The sequence below is a fragment of the Triticum dicoccoides genome, chromosome 2B (genome assembly GCF_002162155.2).
Source record: "Triticum dicoccoides isolate Atlit2015 ecotype Zavitan chromosome 2B, WEW_v2.0, whole genome shotgun sequence".
NCBI lineage: Eukaryota > Viridiplantae > Streptophyta > Magnoliopsida > Poales > Poaceae > Triticum > Triticum dicoccoides.
In genome coordinates, this window is record NC_041383.1 from 617,929,803 (window position 1) to 617,950,605 (window position 20,803).

Below are 20,803 nucleotides of genomic sequence, written 5' to 3' on the forward strand. Positions count from 1 at the left end.
AAACAACACACGAAAAACAGAATCTGTCAAAAACAGAATAGTCTATAGCAATCTGTAACTTTCGAATACTTCTGGAACCCCAAAAATTCTACCAAAATAGGAAGCCATATATAATTTGTTTATTAATCTTCTGCAAAAATAATCAACTGAAAATCACGTTTCTGTCATTTATGAAAATTATTCTCGTGCGCGCAAAAGTTTCTATTTTTCAGCAAGATCAAATTAACTATCACCCAAGAAGATCCTATAGGTTTTACTTGGCACAAACACTAATTAAAACAGAAAACCACATCTAACCAGAGGCTAGATGAATTATTTATTACTAAATAGGAACAAAAATAAAATTGGGTTGCCTCCCAACAAGCGCTATCGTTTAACGCCCCTAGCTAGGCATTGATAAATTCAATGATGCTCACATAAAAGATAGCAATTGAAACACGAAGAGACCATCATGTAGCATAAGAAAATCACATCTAAGTCTAACATACTTCCTATGCATATGCATTTTATAGGAAAACAAATTAGCAAGACAAGCAAGATCTAGCATATGCAAGGAAGAAGAAAGAAACATTAGCAATCTTCACATAACGAGAGGTAATTTAGTAACATGAAAATTTCTACAACCATATTTTCCTCTCTCATAATAATTACATGTAGGATCATAAGAAAGTTCAGCAATATAGCTATCGCAAAACATATTCTTAACATGATATACATGTATGCAAAGTTGACACTCTTCCAAAATAGTGGGATTAACATTAACTAAAGTCATGACCTCTCCAAACCCACTTGTATCAAAAACTTCATAAGATTGAACATTCTCCAAATATGTGGGATCTAAAGTTGACACTCTTCCAAACCCACTTTTAGTATTATTGCAAACATTATTTTCAATCTCATATTCATCATGGGGCGTAAATAAATTTTAAGATCATAAGAAGAATTACCCCAATCATGATCATTGCAACAAGTAGTAGACATAGAAAAACTAGCATCCCCAAGCTTAGGGTTTTGCATATTATTAGCACAATTGACATCAAGAGAATGTATAATAACATCATTGCAATCATGCTTTTCATTGAAGGAACTGTCAAGTATGGGTGCAATAGCAACGATCTCATGTTTAACATAAGGAACTATAGCAAATTCATCTTCATAATATTGGCATCATGGCCACAAGAATAGCAAGCATCATGTTCATCAAGGGACATTTCAATCAAATCATTGGAATCATAATTATCTATAGATTCATACATATCATTATTTTCTTCCAAAGCAACGATCATTCTCTCAATAAATTCCTTAACATGGGTATTATGAGCATAGTTTTCATAGCAATATTTAAGTATGTCGGAATTTTCAGATTTGTAGAGAGTAATATCATACTTTTCAATCAAAGAAGCACCCTTAAAAATGACAAATTCTTAAATTTGTTTGATATCATAGTAACTATAAACACCCTTTCCATAAGAAGATAAGATTTCATTATCATTAAACTCACATAGGTAGGGAAGGTGTTTTTTAGGGTTCTTAGAGCAACAAGTAAAATCATAAATTTCACAAAGATTCCAAGCATAGCATAGCAAACTATTTATTTGATACCATAAGAGCTTCCCCTTTTCAGACAAATGATGACGCACAAAATGAGCATGCTCATCTAAAGATCTTCCCTCAACTAAACTAGTTGGGGTTTCAGCACGAGCACAAAAAGATCGAAGATGATCCAAGTAGAACACTTTAAGTGGATCCATATCAATAGATTTTTAGCAAGCAAAAATGCAAGCAAAAAGAAGGCACATGGAAACACAAACAAAAAGACATACGGGAAGAATGTGAATAAAAGGCAAAGGCTTTCGAAAATCGTTTTAGAAGTGGGGGAGAGGAAAACGAGAGGCAAATGGCAAATAATGTAATGCGAGGGATAAGAGTTTGTGATGGGTACTTGGTATGTCTTGAATTGTGCGTAGACTCCCTGGCAACGGCGCCAGAAATCCTTCTTGCTTCCTCTTGAGCATGCGTTGGTTTTCCCTTGAAGAGGAAAGGGTGATGCAGCAAAGTAGTGTAAGTATTTCCGTCAATTTTTGAGAACCAAGGTATCAATCCAGTAGGAGGCTACACTCAAATCCCTCATACCTGCACAAACAAATAAGAACCTTGCAACCAACGCGATAAAGGGGTTGTCAATCTCTTCACGACCACTTGCAAAAGTGAGATCTGATAGAGATAATAAGATAAATATTTTTGGTATTTTTATGATATAGATTGGAAAGTAAAGATTTCAAAATAAAATAGCTCGGAAACTTATATGATGGAAAATAGACCCGGGCCCCATAGGTTTCACTAGTGGATTCTCTCAAGATAGCATAAGTATTACGATGGGTGAACAAATTACTGTTGAGCAATTGATAGAAAAGTGCATAGTTATGAGAATATCTAGGCATGATCATGTATATAGGCATCACGTCCACGACAAGTAGATCGAAACGATTCTTCATCTACTACTATTACTCCACACATCGCCGCTATCCAACATGCATCTAGAGTATTAAGTTCATAAGAACAGAGTAACGCATTAGGCAAGATGACATGGTGTAGAGGGATAAACTCAAGCAATATGATATAAACCCCATCTTTTTATGCTCGATGGCAACAATACAATACGTGCCTTGCTGCCCCTGCTCTCACTGGGAAAGGACACCGCAAGATTGAACCCAAAGCTAAGCACTTCTCCCATTGCAAGAAAGATCAATCTAGTAGGCCAAACCAAACTGATAATTCGAAGAGACTTGCAAAGATAACAAATCATACATAAAAGAATTTAGAGGAGATTCAAATATTGTTCATAGATAATCTTAATCATAAACCCACAATTCATCAGATCTCGACAAACACACCGCAAAAAGAATTACATCGAATAGATCTCTGGTATGTCTCCAATGTATCTATAATTTATGAAGTATTCATGCTATTATATTACCCATCTATGGTGTTTTATATGCATTTATATATCATTTTATATGATTTCTGGGACTAACCTATTGACCTAGAGCCCAGTGCCAGTTTTTGTTTTCTCCTTGTTTTTGTGTTTTACAGAAAAGGGATACCAAACGGAGTCCAAATGACGTGCCAATTTTTTGAGGACTTTTTATGGACCAAAAGAAGACCAAGGAGCATCGGAGTTGGGCCAGAAGAGCTCTGGGCTGCCCACGAGATAGGAGGGCGTGCCCCTAGGGGGGCGCCCCCCTTTCTCGTGGTCGGCCCGGAGACCCCCTTGACATGAAACCAACGCCAATAATTCCTATAAATACTGAAACTTTCGGGAATTAACCCAGATCGGAAGTTCCGCTGCCGCAAGCCTCTGTAGCCATGAGAAATCAATCTAGGCCCTCTCTAGCACCCTGCCGGAGGGGGGCCATCATCACCGGAGGCCATGGAGGAGGATCTCGGAGGGGCCATCATCGCCATGAAGGCCAAGGACCAGAGGAGGAAAGCCATGGAGGAGGAAGCACAAGGGGGAGAACCTCTCCTCCTCTCCCTTGGTGGCACCGGAGTGCCATCGGGAGGGGAATCATCACCGCGGTGATCGTCTTCATCAACATCACCATCATCATCACCATCCTCATCTCTTTTACGCGGTCCACTCTCCCGCACCCCGCTGTAATCCCTACTTGAACATGGTGCTTTATGCCACATATTATGATCCAATGATGTGTGGCCATCCTATGATGTTTTGAGTAGATATCTTTTGTCTTTGGGTTGATTGATGATCTAGATTGGTATGAGTTTTATGTTTTACTTTGATGTTCTCCTATGGTGCCCTCCGTGTCGCGCAAGCGTGAGGGATTCCCGCTGTAGGGTGTTGCAATACGTTCATGATTCACTTATAGTGGGTTGGTGAGTGACTGAAACACAAACCCGAGTAAGAGGAGTTGTTGCGTATGGGAAGAAAGAGGACTTGATGCTTTAATGCTATGGTTGGGTTTTACCTTAATGATCTTTAGTATTTGCGGACGCTTGCTAGAGTTCCAATCATAAGTGCATATGATCCAAGTAGAGAAAGTATGCTAGCTTTTGCCTCTCCCTCATATGAAATTGCAATAGTGATTACCGGTCTTGTTAACAATTGCCTAGGACAATTCCGCACATCGATCCACCATTATTCCACACTCGCTATTTATATTATTTAGTAATATATTCTAACCTTATGGTAACAGCACCTACTTTTATATTTTAGCTCTCCGAATCATACAAAGTTATCCTCTTCATACTCACAACACAGTTTTATTTCTTGTTTCTAGTTGGAAGCAAACGTTCCGTGCACGTAGAGTCATATCAGTGGCAGATAGGGCTTGAGAGAATTTTGATCTTACCTTTAGCTCCTTGTGGGTTCGATACTCCATACTTATCACTTCCACCTTTGGGAATTGCTACGTTGATTCCCTGCACTTGGGGATTATCACTGCTCCCGCGCGAGTTCGCGCCCGCGGCCCTGAGCCGCCACGCTGAGAGCTGCCGCCCACCTTGCCGCACGAATCACCTTCGCCACTGTGATCACAGCCGCCGCCACTAACCACGAGCACCACGACCTCATCTTGCTTGGGCACGAATTGCCGTCTCCAACGTGGTCGCCTTGTCGTGTCCTCTACTCCTCCATCAGCACCTCGCGCTACCCTGCGGCTCCGACTCCTCGCCTCTGCGGCCGTGCCTGCCCGGCCTCCGCGTTTGAGCCGGCCTTGTCTTGTTGGTTTGCTGTCGTTGCCATGACTATGAGCCACCGGGGTCCACCCTGCTATTTCCACGACAGTTAAGTTACCGCCACCGAAGAGCCGCCCCGCGCCTGTGAGCAGCCACAACCGTCGCGGCCTCTTAACTGTCCTCGTCGGTGTGCCAAGTCACCAAGCTGCCGCTGAGGTCGGCCTGTTTCTAGTAGCCGCCGCGACCTTTTACCAATTCACATCGGTTGATGCGGGTTGCTTCTGTTGTGGCTTTGCCTCGTCGTCCGCTATTGCTTCTGTGGCTGGTTTCTATTGCGTCTTGCTGTTGCCCTGAGCCGCCGTCGCTCTCAAATTGGTGCGCTCCAATGACAAGTGTGGAGGCATTATTTCTCCTTTGCCTGTTAACGAGACTGCTAGGAGGCGTAGGTTTTAAACAATGCGAACGGATGATGCCTCAGAAGAAAAGCACTGCGGGTGCTCTATTGCAGAGAGCTCATGCCAAATGGAAAGGAGGGTCAAACCGGATACTTGTTTGACTCCCATACTCATGCATGGAAGCAAAATCAATTAGTACTCCACAGTACTACTACAGGAACAGAGCAATGAGTCATCATTTGCTCGTTCACCCAGTTTACATCCAACAATATCTAGCGCTAGCGTTCACGTTCATCCGACAAAAAATACCAGGTGCTATCTTTTCTATACATTTTTATACTGTTTTCATCAAAGAACAGTTATTTTTGTATGCAGGACAAATTGCTCACTGCAAAAGTGATGGTCATATAGCTCGCGTCATCATTATCATGTGCCAGCATTTGACCATGCCATAATGCTCAGCGAATATATGTGCAAGCCGCCGCCTCAATGGCCCAGTCTAATTCAACACGACGCGACTGACTCGCCCGATTGCGCGGCTTACCGCACCTGTGATTGACTCGCCCGTCCGCACCGGCTTACAACACCGCAGCCGGCTCATCTGTTGCTCCCGCGGCTGACTCACCCGTGATTAACTTCAGTGTCACCATAGTGATCATCAACTCCGTGGCAGTTAATTTCCGGCTTATCAGGTGAAATCCGTCCGGTATATTTTTATATTACATATTGCTTTCTTTAAAAGAGCAATTACCCTGGTTTGCAAGTTCTCTAAATGCAGGGTAAGTTGTCCACTGTCAAAGGGACAGTGTTCCACTGTTTAAATTCTTTACCGGTTTATATCATGATCAAGCATGGAGAGTCTCAAGCCAACTCCTCGAGTAGTCTTAAGACTCGGGGGCTACATGGACATGGCTCAGTAAATATTGCCAGTTTGATGGTCGTCAGAAAATCTCCGGCTTAAAAAGAAGGATTCCAATTCAAAATCCGGTTCAAGGGAAACTTATCTCCCACAAAGCTCTGAAGCTCTCAAATCTGGTTTAAAGTTCCGGATAAAAAAAATTAACCTCTCGCAAGTTCGAGCTCTCAGAAAATTAAAGGGACCAAAGAGAGTTTGTTGCAAAGCACAACTCAAACATAGGTACCCTGCTTCAAATGGCCATTGGGGGCTGATCGTATTCAAATCTCGCTTAACCCCTTTTGGTCCGACCCTGATCGTATTCGAATCAGAGTCATTAAATATTCTCAAGGTCACTTGGGGGGCTTCCTGTTCAAACATAGGTCGTATTCGAACCAAAGAGAACATAGTTGTCGGTACCCTCTTGATCGGCGCAATGCCAAAACCCACTTGGCGGCTTCTTGATCGTATTCGAATCATAGCTTAACCCCTCTTGGGTCCGACTCTGATCATATTAGAATCAGGGTCATTAAACACTTCTCAAGGTCATTTGGGGGCTTCTTGTTCAAACATAGGTCGTATTCGAACCAAAGAGAACATAGCTGTCGGTACCCTCTTGATCGGCGCAATGCCAAAGCCACTGGGGGCTACATGGTCGTATTCGAACCCTAGCTTAACCCCTTTGGGACGGTTTACTGATCATATTAGAATCAGAAGCCTTGATTTGTCTTTCTATTCTTTTTTGCTTAAATCTTTTTGAAAGCACTTTTTGAGTTTGTTTTGAGACCTTTTCTGTGTTCATGTTTTAAGACATATAAGGTTTCTGTTTAAGCCAACTTGACTTTGAACAATAAGTCGCCAAGCATGTGACAAACTCCAATTGAAGTCATGACTGCTAAAACAAGTGGGTTATCACCCTTACTACACAAGTCACATAAACTGGCAGTACAATTCAATATCACATGTATGATATTGTTATTATAGTTATGTCTAAAGTTCTGGTTCATACCATCCTTATCTATGACTATTTTAAATATCAGTGGTTATATGTGAGATATTATGACCCGCCCTGTGGTAAACCACCAGGGTATATGTTGTTTAAGCTCTGTGCGGGATTTGCAGAACTATGACTTATATAAATTATTAAGTTCAAGATCATCATCAAAATTGATGCTTCAAAATGATTATCCGTTCTGGATTTTCTCAAAGGCTATAAGCCGCCAGGTTATAAAAATTCCGGCTTACAATGAATGCGCGTTAAGTCACCATCGACCAAGAGCCGCCGAGTGGTTAAACTTTGGATTTACTTGTCAACCGATAAGTATTATGATTGAGGTTTTTCAAAGTCGCTTTAAGCGCAATGGCTATCAATGGATATGATTGTTTATACAATGGAAGGAATAGTCCCGAGTCGTTGCAGGCTTACGACCCGAAACTTGGGGGCTACATTGTTCAAATTAAGATTATATCAATTATGCAAGTCCCATGTCACTGCCAGCATGCACCATGGCACTTGGGGGCTAATGCAAAGTCATTTTTTGCTCAACTTATTGAAGACCCGACTCATCACATTATAATGAGCCGGCCCTTGGGGGTTACCAATTGCTTCTATCAAAAATTCAAGGTACACAAGCATTTGTCCATTATATTGAAAGATCCACTACTCAGTTGGTAGAGTACAAATCTCTTAACCTTATGGACGTGGGTTCAAGCCCCATGATGGAGATTACATCATATGATGTTATTATCAATGAATTAATTACAAAGTCCTAGCTCAGTATTATCTTACTGAGCCGGCCCTTGGGGGCTACGCCTTGCTTCTCAAGTCTACATGATCATATTTACAAAGTCCCTGCTCATTATTAAATAATGACCCGGCCCTTGGGGGTTACAATGATTGAAGTTTTTATGAGGATAAAGCAATTACAAGTCCCAGGTTGCTGCAAGCATGACAACCCGACACTTGGGGGCTACAGGTGATATACATATAAGGGAGAAAAATCTTTAAATTCTCAGTTTTGAGCAAAATAGGTATTATATTATTGGAGAAATCTGCAAATTTTATGACCCGACATCATTTAGTTATGACCCGGTAATTTTGCCAATCATAAATTGACAATATCTACATCTTTAAGTCGGATGAATATCAGTTGAATATTTCAAGACCAATCTTTTTGTCAAGTCAGAGCATTGAAGGCCGACTCAAATGGATTATTTCTCTACAAGAGCCAATGTCAGCAAATTGATTATGAAGCTGGCCTATTGACCCAGATTTTTTCAGAAGAAGTGCCCAGATTTTTTGCATTGGTGATATTTGAACACATCTGTTAAAGGAGATTTTCTATGAGATCATGAATATGCATCTAGAAGGATATGACAAGGACTTAAGGATGATTAGGTGCCGGTTCAGGAAAATATTTAACCCGTAGCACAACCTATCAAGTTTATTCTTGTGTTTATTTTACAGGATCAGTTTAACATGGATAAATCCAAATTAAACTGGGGGCTAATGTCGGGGATATACCCCGCGGTATGACCCGGCCGGACTTGGCGTTTCATTGGTAACCGGCCGGAGGATTGGCAACTCAGTGGACTGGCGGCTCACTGGTCTGACGACTCATGAGCCTAGTGACACAATGGTTCCGACGGCGGGTCAGATAGAAGACTAGGGCCAAGGCTCAGAAGGCCGCTTCATGTTAATGATGGGCCGGTTTAAGAGGAAAGACATGAGGAATATTTCCTTTACAAGGAGTCAGACCCGGACTTTATCTGGCTTGTATTAGAAGATAGAATAGTCCTAATCCTATTTGGACTCCACATGTAACCCGCCCCTTCAACTTATATAAGGAGGGGTAGGGCACCTCAAGAAGGGAGAGACAAGGAATAATCTCTAGGGCTAGACACAACTAGAGGAGAGCTGGTTTACGGTGACTCCCTCGTGATGATAATGAGACCTAGCCACAAACAGCATGTAGGGTTATTACCGGATGATGTTTCCCGGGGCCCGAAGCTATCTAAATCTTTGTCTTGTGTTGGTTATCTTGATTCCGCTCAACCCCTCTCAAGCTACCACATAGATGCTCTGGCCTTATGACTAAGTCCTCACATTAAGGACATTTGACGTGTTAATTCCACGACAACGAACATGATGCCTTTGTTCATGATCATTGCCTTAGATATCGTCATAACTTTGCGCTCTTCTATCAATTGCTCAACAGTAATTTGTTCACCCACCGTATTATTTGCTATCTTGAGAGAAGCCACTAGTGAAACCTATGGCCCACGGGTCTCTTTTTCCATCATATAAGTTCTCTGTTACATCATACTGGTTTTCGATCTACTATTTTGCAATCTTTTACTTTCCGATCTATAAACCAAAAATACCAAAAATATTTACTTTACCATTTATCTATCTCTACGAGATCTCACTTTTGCAAGTAACCAGGAAGGGATTGACACCCCTTTATCGGGTTGGGTGCAAGTTGTTGATTGTTTGCGCAGGTATTAACTTGTGCGTTGTCTCCTACTGGATTGATACCTTGGTTCTCAAACTAAGGGAAATACTTACTCTACTTTGCTGCATCACTCTTTCCTCTTCAAGGGAAAAACCAACGCAAGCTCAAGAGGTAGCAAGCATCAAGTGTTGATGGTTAACAGGACCACTAGTTTCAAGAAAAAGGGCAAGGGTAAAAAGAAGGGGAACTTCAAGAAGAATGACAAGCAAGTTGTCACTCCTGGGAAGAAACCTAAAAATGGACCCAAGCCTGAAACTAAGTGCTTCTACTGCATAGGGAGTGGCTAGAAGCAGAACTTCCCCAAGTATTTGGCGGATAAGAAGGATGGCAAATTGAGCAAAGGTATTTTTGATATACATGTTATTGATGTGTACCTTACTAATTCTCGTAGTAGTGCCTGGGTATTTCATACTGGTTCGGTTGCTCATATTTGCAACTCGAAGCAGGGACTACGAGTTAAACGAAGATTGGCTAAGGACAAGGTGACGATGCATGTTGGAAATGGCTCCATGGTTGATGTGATCGCCGTCGGCACACTACCTCTACATCTACCTTCGGGATTAGTTTTAGGCCTGAATAATTGTTATTTGGTGCCAGCGTTGAGCATGAACATTATATCTGGATCTTGTTTAGTGTGAGACGATTATTCATTTAAATCAGAGAATATTGGTTGTCCTATTTATATGAGTAATGTCTTTTATGGTCATGCACCCTTGAAGAGTGGTCTATTTCTGTTGCATCTTGATCGTGATGACACACATATTCATAATACTGATGTCAAAAGATGTAAAGTTGATAATGATAGTGCAACTTATTTGTGGCACTGCCATTTGGGTCATATCGGTGTAAAGCGCATGAAGAAACTCCATAAAAATGGACTTTTGGAATCACTTGATTATGAATCATTTGATACTTGCGAACCGTGCCTTATGGGCAAGATGACTAAAACTCCGTTCTCCGGAACAATGGAACGAGCTAGTGACTTATTGGAAATAATACATACCGATGTATTTGATCCAATGAGTGTTGATGCTCGTGGCGGGTATCGTTACTTCCTGACCTTCACAGATGATTTGAGTAGATATGGGAATATCTACTTAATGAAACACAAGTCTGAAACATTTAAAAAGTTCAAAGAATTTCAGAGTGAAGTGGAGAATCATCGTAACAAGAAAATGAAGTTTCTACGATCTTATCGTGGAGGAGAATATTTGAGTTACGAGTTTGTCCTTCATTTAAAACAATGTGGAATAGTTTCACAGCTCACGCCACCTGGAACACCACAGCGTAATGGTGTGTCCGAACATCGTAACCGCACTTTACTGGATATGGTGCAATCTATGATGTCTCTTACCGATTTACAACTATCATTTTGGGGTTATGCATTAGAGACAACTGCATTCACTTTAAACAGGGCACCATCAAAGTCCGTTGAGACGACACCGTATGAACTATGGTTTGGCAACAAACCTAAGCCGTCGTTTCTTAAAGTTTGGGGATGCGATGCTTATGTCAAAAGGCTTCAGCCCAATAAGCTTGAGCCCAAATCGGAGAAATGTGTCTTCATAGGATACCTTAAGGAAAAAAATTGGGTACACCTTCTACCACAAGTCCGAAGGCAAGATTTTTGTTGCTAAGAACGGAACTTTTCTAGAGAAGGAGTTTCTCTCAGAAGAAGTGTGTGGGAGGAAAGTAGAACTTGATGAGGTAATTGTACCTACTCTCAATTTGGAAAGTAGCTCATCCAAGAAATCTGTTCCCATGATGTCTACACCAATTGGAGAGGAAGCTAATGATAAAGATCATGAAACTAAGATCAAGTTGCTATAGAACCTCGTAGGTCTGGTAGAGCACGATCTGCACCAGAGTGGTATGGTAATCCTATTATTGAGGTCATGTTACTTGACCATGACGAACCTACGAGCTACGAAGAGCTATGATGAGCCCAGATTCTGATAAATCTGAGATAGGATCCATGTATGAGAACATAGTGTGGACTTTGGTGGATCTTCCCGATGATCGGCGACCCATAGAGAATAAATGGATCTTCAAGAAGAAGACTGACGCTGACAGTAATGTTACTGTCTATAAAGCTCGACTTGTTGCAAAGGGTTTTTGACAAGTTCAAGGAGTTGACTACGATGAGACTTTCTCACCCGTAGCGATGCTTAAGTCCGTCCGAATCATGTTAGCAATTGCCGCATTTTATGATTATGAATTCCGGCAAATGGATGTCAAAACTGCATTCCTTAATGGATTTCTTAAAGAAGAGTTGTATATGATGCAACCAGAAGGTTTTGTCGATACTAAAGGTGCTAACAAAGTGTGCATGCTACAGCGATCCATTTGTGGACTGGTGCAAGCATCTTGGAGTTGGAATATACGCTTTGATGAGGTGATCAAAGCAGATGGTTTTATACAAACTTTTGGAGAAGCCTGTATTTACAAGAAAGTGAGTGGGAGCTCTATAGCATTTCTAATATTATATGTGGATGACATATTGTTGATTGGAAATTTTATCAAGGTTGGGTTTTGAGTCTTACTCAACTTCACACCTTGCAACACAGGCAAGAACTCCTTCTTTGACTGTTCCATTTTGAACTTACTTCAAAATTTTATCAAGGTATGTACTCATTGAAAAATCTTATCAAGCGTCTTGATCTATCTCTATATATGTCGATGCTCAATGTGTAAGTAGCTTCACCGAGGTCTTTCTTTGAAAAACTCTTTGAAAAACATTTATATATCATTTTCAATCAACAATATGTCATCTACATATAGTTTTAGAAATGCTATAGAGCTCCCACTCACTTTCTTGTAAATATAGGCTTCTCCAAAAGTCTGTATAAAACCATATTCTTTGATCAACTCATCAAAGCGTATATTCCAACTCCGAGATGCTTGCACCAGTCCATAGATGGATCGCTGGAGCTTGCACATTTTGTTAGCACCTTTAGGATTGACAAAACCTTCTGGTTGCATCATATACAACTCTTCTTTAAGAAATCCATTAAGGAATGTAGTTTTGACATCCATTTGCCAGATTTCATAAAATGCGGCAATTGCTAACATGATTCGGATAGACTTTTAAGCATCGATACGGGTGAGAAAATCTCATTGTATTCAACACCTTGAACTTTGTCAAAAACCTTTTTCGACAAGTCTAGCTTTGTTGATAGTAACACTACTATCAACGTCCGTCTTCCTCTTGAAGATCCATTTATTTTCTATGGCTTGCCGATCATCGGTCAAGTCAATCAAAGTCCACACTTTGTTTCCATACATGGATCCCATCTCAGATTTCATGGCCTCAAGCCATTTCGTGGAATCTGGGCTCATCATCGCTTCCTCATAGTTCGTAGGTTCATCATGGTCTAGTAACATGACTTCCAGAACAGGATTACCGTACCACTCTGGTGCGGACAGTACTTTGGAAGACCTACGAGGTTCTGTAGTAACTTAATCTGAAGTTTCATGATCATCATCATTAGCTTCCTCACTAATTGGTGTAGGAATCACTGGAACTGATTTTTGTGATGAACTACTTTCAATTCGGGAGAAGGTACAATTACCTTATCAAGCTCTACTTTCCTCCCATTCACTTCCTTCGAGAGAAACTCCTTCTCTAGAAAGGATCCATCTTAGCAACGAATATCTTGCCTTCGGATCTGTGATAGAAGGTGTACCCAACAGTTTCCTTTGGGTATTCTATGAACATGCACTTCTCCGATTTGGGTTCGAGCTTATCAGGTTGAAACTTCTTTTACATAAGCATCGCAGCCCCAAACTTTAAGAAACGACAACTTTGGTTTCTTGCCAAACCAAAGTTCATAAGGCACCGTCTCAACGGATTTTGATGGTGCCCTATTTAAAGTGAATGCAGCTGTCTCTAATGCATAACCCCAAAATGATAGTGGTAAATCGGTAAGAGACATCATAGATTGCACTATCCAATAAAGTACGGTTATGACGTTTGGACACGCCATTAAGGTGTGGTGTTCCAGGTGGCATGAGTTTGTGAAACTATTCCACATTGTTTTAATTGAAGACCTAACTCGTAACTCAAATATTTGTCTCCGCGATCAAATCACAGAAAATTTTATTTTCTTGTTATGATGATTTTCCACTTCACTCTGAAATTCTTTGAACTTTTCAAATGTTTCAGACTTATGTTTCATTAAGTAGATATACCCATATCTGCTCAAATCATCTGTGAAGGTCAGAAAATAACGATACTCGCCACGAGCATCAACACTCATTGGATCGCATACATCGGTATGTTTTATTTCCAATAAGTCAGTTAGCTCGTTCCATTGTTCCGGAGAACGGAGTTTTAGTCATCTTGCCCAAAAATCACGGTTCGCAAGCATCAAATGATTCATAACCAAGTGATTCCAAAAATCCATCTTTATGGAGTTTCTTCATGCGCTTTACACCGATATGACCCAAACGGCAGTGCCACAAATAAGTTGCACTATCATTATCAACTTTGCATCTTTTGGCATCAATATTATTAATATGTGTATCACTACGATCGAGATCCAACAAACTATTTTCATTGGGTGTATGACCATCGAAGGTTTTATTCATGTAAACAGAACAACAATTATTCTCTGATTTTAAATGAATAACCGTATTGCAATAAACATGATCAAATCATATTCATGCTCAACCCAAACGCCAAATAACAATTATTTATGTTTAACACTAATCCCGAAAGTATAGGGAGTGTGCGATGATGATCATATCAATCTTGGAACCACTTCCAACACACATCATCACTTCACCCTCAACAAGTCTCTGTTTATTCTGTAACTCATGTTTTGAGTTACTAATCTTAGTAACCGAACAAGTATCAAATACTTAGGGGCTACTATAAACACTATTAAGGTACACATCAATAACCTGTATATCAAATATACCCTTGTTCACTTTGCCATCCTTCTTATCTACCAAATATTCAGGGCATTTCCGCTTCCAGTGACCATTTCCTTTGTAGTAGAAGCACTCAGTTTCTGGCTTTGGTCCAGCTTTGGGCTTCTTCGCGAGAGTGACAACTTGTTTGCCATTCTACTTGAAGTTCCCTTTCTTTTCCTTTGCCCTTTTCTTGAAACTAGTGATCTTGTTTAATCAGCAACACTTGATGATTTATCTTGATTTCTACGTTCGTTGATTTCAGCATCACGAAGAGCTCGGGAATCATTTTCGTCATCCCTTGCATACTATAGTTCATCACAAAGTTCTAGTAACTTAGTGATGGTGACTAGACAACTCTGTCAATCACTATCTTATCTGGAAGATTAACTCCCACTTGATTCAAGTGATTGTAGTAGTCAGACAATCTAAGCACTTGCTCACTAGTTGAGCAATTCTCCTCCATCTTTTAGGCAAAGTATTTGTCAGAGATCTCATACCTCTTGACACGGGCATGAGTCTGAAATATCAATTTCCTCTCATGGAACATCTCATATGTTCCATGACGTTTCAAAAATGTTTTTGTAGTCCCGGTTCTAAGCCATAAAGCATGGTGCACAAAACTATCAAGTAGTCATCATATTGAGCTAGCCAAACGTTCATAACATCTGCATTTGCTCCTGCAATAGGTCTGTCACCTAGCGATGCATCAAGGACATAATTCTTATGTGCAACAATGAGGATAAACCTCAGATCACGGACCAAGTCCGCATCATTGCTACTAACATCTTTCAACTTAGTTTTCTCTAGGAACACATATAAAAACATAGGGAAGCAACAACGCGAGCTATTGATCTACAACATAATTTGCAAAATACTACCAGGACTAAGTTCATGATGAATTAAAGTTCAATTAATCATATTACTTAAGAACTCCCACTTAGATAGACATCCCTCTAATCATCTAAGTGATCACGTGATCCAAATCAACTAAACCATGTCCGATCATCACGTGAGATGGAGTAGTTTTCAATGGTGAACATCACTATGTTGATCATATCTACTATATGATTCACGCTCGACCTTTCAGTCTTAGTGTTCCGAGGCCATATCTGTATATGCTCGGCTTGTCAAGTTTAACCTGAGTATTTCGCGTGTGCAACTGTTTTGCACCCATTGTATTTGAACGTAGAGCCTATCACACCCGATCATCACATGGTGTCTCAGCACGAAGAACTTTCGCAACGGTGCATACTCAGGGAGAACACTTATACCTTGAAATTTAGTAAAATATCATCTTATAATGCTACCGTCAATCAAAACGGAATAAGATGTATAAAAGATAAACATCACATGCAATCAAAAAATGTGACATGATATGGCCATCATCATCTTGTGCCTTTGATCTTCATCTCCAAAGCATCGTCACAATCTCCATCGTCACCGACATGACACCATGATCTTCATCATCTTTATCTATATCAATGTGTCGTCACATGGTCGTCTCACCAACTATTGCTCTTGCAACTATTGCTATCGCATAGCGATAAAGTAAAGCAATTATTTGGCGCTTGCATCTTATGCAACAAAGAGACAACCATAGGGCTTCTGCCAGTTGCCGATAACTTCAACAAAACATGATCATCTCATACAACAACTTATATCTCATCACGTCTTGACCATATCACATCACAACATGCCCTGCAAAAACAAGTTAGACGTCCTCTACTTTGTTGTTGCAAGTTTTACATGGCTGCTATGGGCTTAGCAAGAACTGTTCTTACCTACGCATCAAAACCACAACGATAGTTCGTCAAGTTAGTGTTGTTTTAACCTTCTCAAGGACCGGACGTAGCCACACTCGGTTCAACTAAAGTTGGAGAAACTGACACCCGCCAGCCACCTATGTGCAAAGCACATCGGTAGAACCTTACTCGCGTAAGCGTACGCGTAATGTCGGTCCGGGCCACTTCATCCAACAATACCGTCGAACCAAAGTATGCCATGCTGGTAAGCAGTATGACTTGTATCGCCCACAACTCACTTGTGTTCTACTCGTGCATATAACATCTACGCACAAAACCTGGCTCGGATGCCACTATTGGGGAACGTAGTAATTTCAAAAAAATTCCTATGCACACGCAAGATCATGGTGATGCATAGCAACGAGAGGGGAGAGTGTGTCCACGTACCCTCGTAGACCAAAAGCGGAAGCGTTAGCACAACGCGGTTGATGTAGTCGTATGTCTTCACGGCCCGACCGATCAAGCACCAAAAGCACGGCACCTCCGAGTTCTTGGACACGTTCAGCTCGATGACGTCCCTCGAACTCCGATCCAGACGAGTGTCGAGGGAGAGTTCCGTCAGCACGACGGCGTGGTGACGATGATGATATTCTACTGATGCAGGGCTTCACCTAAGCACCGCTATGATATTATCGAGGTGGAATATGGTGGAGGGGGGCACCGCACACGGCTAATAGATCTCAAGTATCAATTGTTGTTGTGTCTAGAGGTGCCCCCCTACCCCTGTATATAAAGGAGCAAGGGGGAGGGGGCGGCCGGCCAGGAGGGCGCGCGCAGGAGGAATCCTACTCCCACCGGGAGTAGGACTCCCTCCTTTCCTTGTCCAAGTAGGAGAGGGGGAAGGAAGGGAGAGAGGGGAGGAAGGAAAGGGGGGCCCCGCCCCCCTCCTTGTCCTATTCGGACTAGAAGGGGAGGGGCGCGCGGCCTGCCCTGGCCGCCCCTCCTCTTCTCCACTTTGGGCCCATGAGGCCCATTAACCCCCCGGCGAATTCACGTAACTCTCCGGTACTCCGAAAAATACCAGAATCACTCGGAACCTTTCCGAAGTCCGAATATAGTCGTCCAATATATCGATCTTTACGTCTCGACCATTTCGAGACTCCTCGTCATGTCCCCGATCTCATCCGGGACTCCGAACTACCTTCTGTACAACAAAATACATAAACTTATAATATAACCGTCATCGAACTTTAAGCGTGCGGACCCTATGGGTTCGAGAACTATGTAGACATGACCGAGACACGTCTCCGGTCAATAACCAATAGCGGAACCTAGATGCTCATATTGGCTCCTACATATTCTACGAAGATGTTTATCGGTCAAACCACATAACAACATACGTGTTCCCTTTGTCATCGGTATGTTACTTGCCCGAGATTTGATCATCGGTATCTCAATGCCTAGTCCAATCTCGTTACCGGCAAGTCTCTTTACTCGTTACGTAATGCATCATCCCGTAACTAACTCATTAGCTACATTGCTTGCAAGGCTTATAGTGACGTGCATTACCGAGAGGGCCCAGAGATACCTCTCCAACAATCGAAGTGACAAATCCTAATCTCGAAATACGCCAACTCAACATGTACCTTCGGAGACACCTGTAGAGCTCCTTTATAATCACCCAGTTACATTGTGACGTTTGGTAGCACACAAAGTGTTCCTTCGGTAAACGGGAGTTACATAATCCCATAGTCATAGGAACATGTATAGGTCATGAAGAAAGCAATAGCAACATACTAAACGATCAAGTGCTAAGCTAACAGAATGGGTCAAGTCAATCACATCATTCTCCTAATGATGTGACCCCGTTAATCAAATGACAACTCATGTCTATGGTTAGGAAACACAACCATCTTTGATCAACGAGCTAGTCAAGTAGAGGCATACTAGTGACACTATGTTTGTCTATGTATTCACACATGTATTATGTTTCCAGTTAATACAATTCTAGCATGAATAATAAATAATAACTTTATTATGATATAATAACTTTATTATTGCCTCTAGGGCATATTTCCTTTAGTGGGCCAGTAGGGCCGATGGGCTTTGGCGGTCCTCGTTCGTTCATTGGCTAATGTCGACTGGGTTGCAGCGAGAGGCTAGATGGTGATCTGGTTGCAGCTGGATCTTCCCCGGCATGCTGCCGACGAGGTTTGGGGTGGCCCCCGTGTGGCGCCAATGCGGTTGTTGCATGGGAGGTGAGCGGGGCAGGGGATTGCGATGCGTGGGGGTGGTGTCTGAGATGTTCCAGGTGAAAACCTGCACAGTTATTGCCGGGCGGTGGCAGCGCCCGCGTGTGTTGTTTCCCTCCTTGTATGCTGTTGTGGAGATCTCCGGCTATCTACCCTCGGTTCAAGATCTTCGCGCGAAAGCCTAAGGCTCGTCGTTGGATCGGGCGATGGTGTCGTCCTCGTTGCATCCTATTTTGGGGGCGTCGCCTTGAAGAACTTTGATCCAGATCGCGCATTCCATAGGCTGGACGCTCACGACATTGCGGCCAGCTGGTGTCCGTCCGACGATGTGTGCGGTTGGCGTTGCGACCTGTGTGGCGACGATGATGGTGATGAGCGAAGCTGGGTTGCGGCTTGTCCTTCTGGTGTCGGAGGTCCGGTGCGCCAATGGGTGCGCCTATGTTGGTTTCTTGTTGTGACTGAGAAGTCAGAGCTGCGGGCGGCGGCACCACTGTGGCAACGATGACTCCATGAGGGTTTTTTCAAGCGGATGGTACTCTTCGGCTGTTGCACTGAGCTAGGTCGATGCGAGGCTTGCAACTTTCTCCTGTGAAGCTCTTCTTCCAAATTGGAGCTCCGATGTCCTTGACGCTTTGGTCGACCGATTGGTGCTTGTGGCCAGGTCACCGTGTGTGCCCCGTGTGGGGTTGTATCTAGGTTTTTGCCCGGTTTTCCTCCAATTAATCGGGCAACTCTCTTCTTCTTAATCAATAAAAGTGGAAAATTTGGGGGGCTGCTAGGCACCATCCGGATATAGGAAATCGAAACAACATCCACCTTCTAGACCATATGATCCAGACTTCCTTGCCGATCGATTGATGTAAGTCAACTCAGCATGGTTTCTCTTTTCTTCCTTTTCTTTGCAGAACGACTCACACACATTCTCGCCTGCGTAGCAAACTCTGATGGCATGGAAGAAAAGTCGGCAGCACCAGCTCGCAGCACTCCGTCGTCGTAGCAACTCCGGCGGCCTAGGAGCAGCATCTCGCAGCACTTCGCCGTCGTAGCAACTCCGGCGGCCTGGCAGCACCAGCTCCTAGCACTAAGCCATCGTAGCAAATTTCGGTGGCCTGGCAGCACCGGCCGCAGAACGACGGAGCCATGCAGCATCACTGATGTAACCCAAGCCGCCGTCACATCATCCTCGTCGTAGCATCACCGGAGCAGCTCAGGCCACTGTCGCAACATCATCGAAGCAGCCTCGAGCCGCTGTCACAGCACAACAACACCGTCGTAGCACCACTTGTTGTGAGTATCATCGGTCGACGCCACTCGCAGTAGCGGCTTCGCAGCCGAGATGTCGTCACCGCGGCATGGCTGGAGCAGCCGGACCATCGTTGCAGCAAGTCGCCGCAGCATGACTGGAGCAGCTGGACCACCGTCGCAGCAGGTCGTCGCAGCATGGCTGGAGCAGCCGGACCACCGTCGCAGCAGGTCATCACAGCACGAGCCGTCACAGCATGGCTGGAGCAGCCGGACCACCATCGCAGCAGGTCGTCGCAGCAGGGCTGGAGCAGCCGCACCACCGTCGCAGCAGGGAGCCATCGTACCTCTCCGACGAACCAGGGACCTTATGGTCTAGCGCGTGCTATGCTAGCCACTGCGACCAACAAGCTCCAGTGCTGAATTAGCAGCGGAACACTAAAAGAAACAACAACCACATCGATAAAACTCAATGTTTGCTAAAAAATCCAAAAAAATTCAAACGAGAACATTTTTCAAATTACGAACAAATTTGTAACACAAAATTTCGAAACAAAAACAGAAAATTGAAATTATGAACAAATTTCAAAGAAAACACAAAATTTGAACCTCCAAACTTTTTGAAAAAACGAACAAATTTATAAATTCAGATCATTTTTTAGAAAAATGAACAAAATCTAAAATTGCAAACTTTTTTCAGAACACAAACAAAATTTAAAAGTGAGAACATTTTTTGAAAATGCAAACAAAATTTTCAAACTCCAAGAATTTTTCTACAAGGTTTTCTTTGGAAATTCTGAACATTTTTTAACAATGCGAACAATTTTAGAAAATGTGAACAAAATTCTCAATTTCGAACATTTTTCACAACATGAACAAAACTCCAAAAACATTTTTTTAAGCGATGAACAAATTTCGAAATTCCAAACATTTTTTTAATTGAGAACAAATTTTCAAAAATGTGAACAAAATTTGGAATTTTAAACATCTTTTTGAATTGTAACCGAGAATATGAAAACAGGAACATTTTTTGAAATTGTGAACAAAATTTTGGCAATGCGAACATTATTTCAAAAATATGAACAAATTTTGACAACAATTTGTTGTTGAAAATTCTGAACAATATTTTAACTTCAAAAGAAAAGAAAAC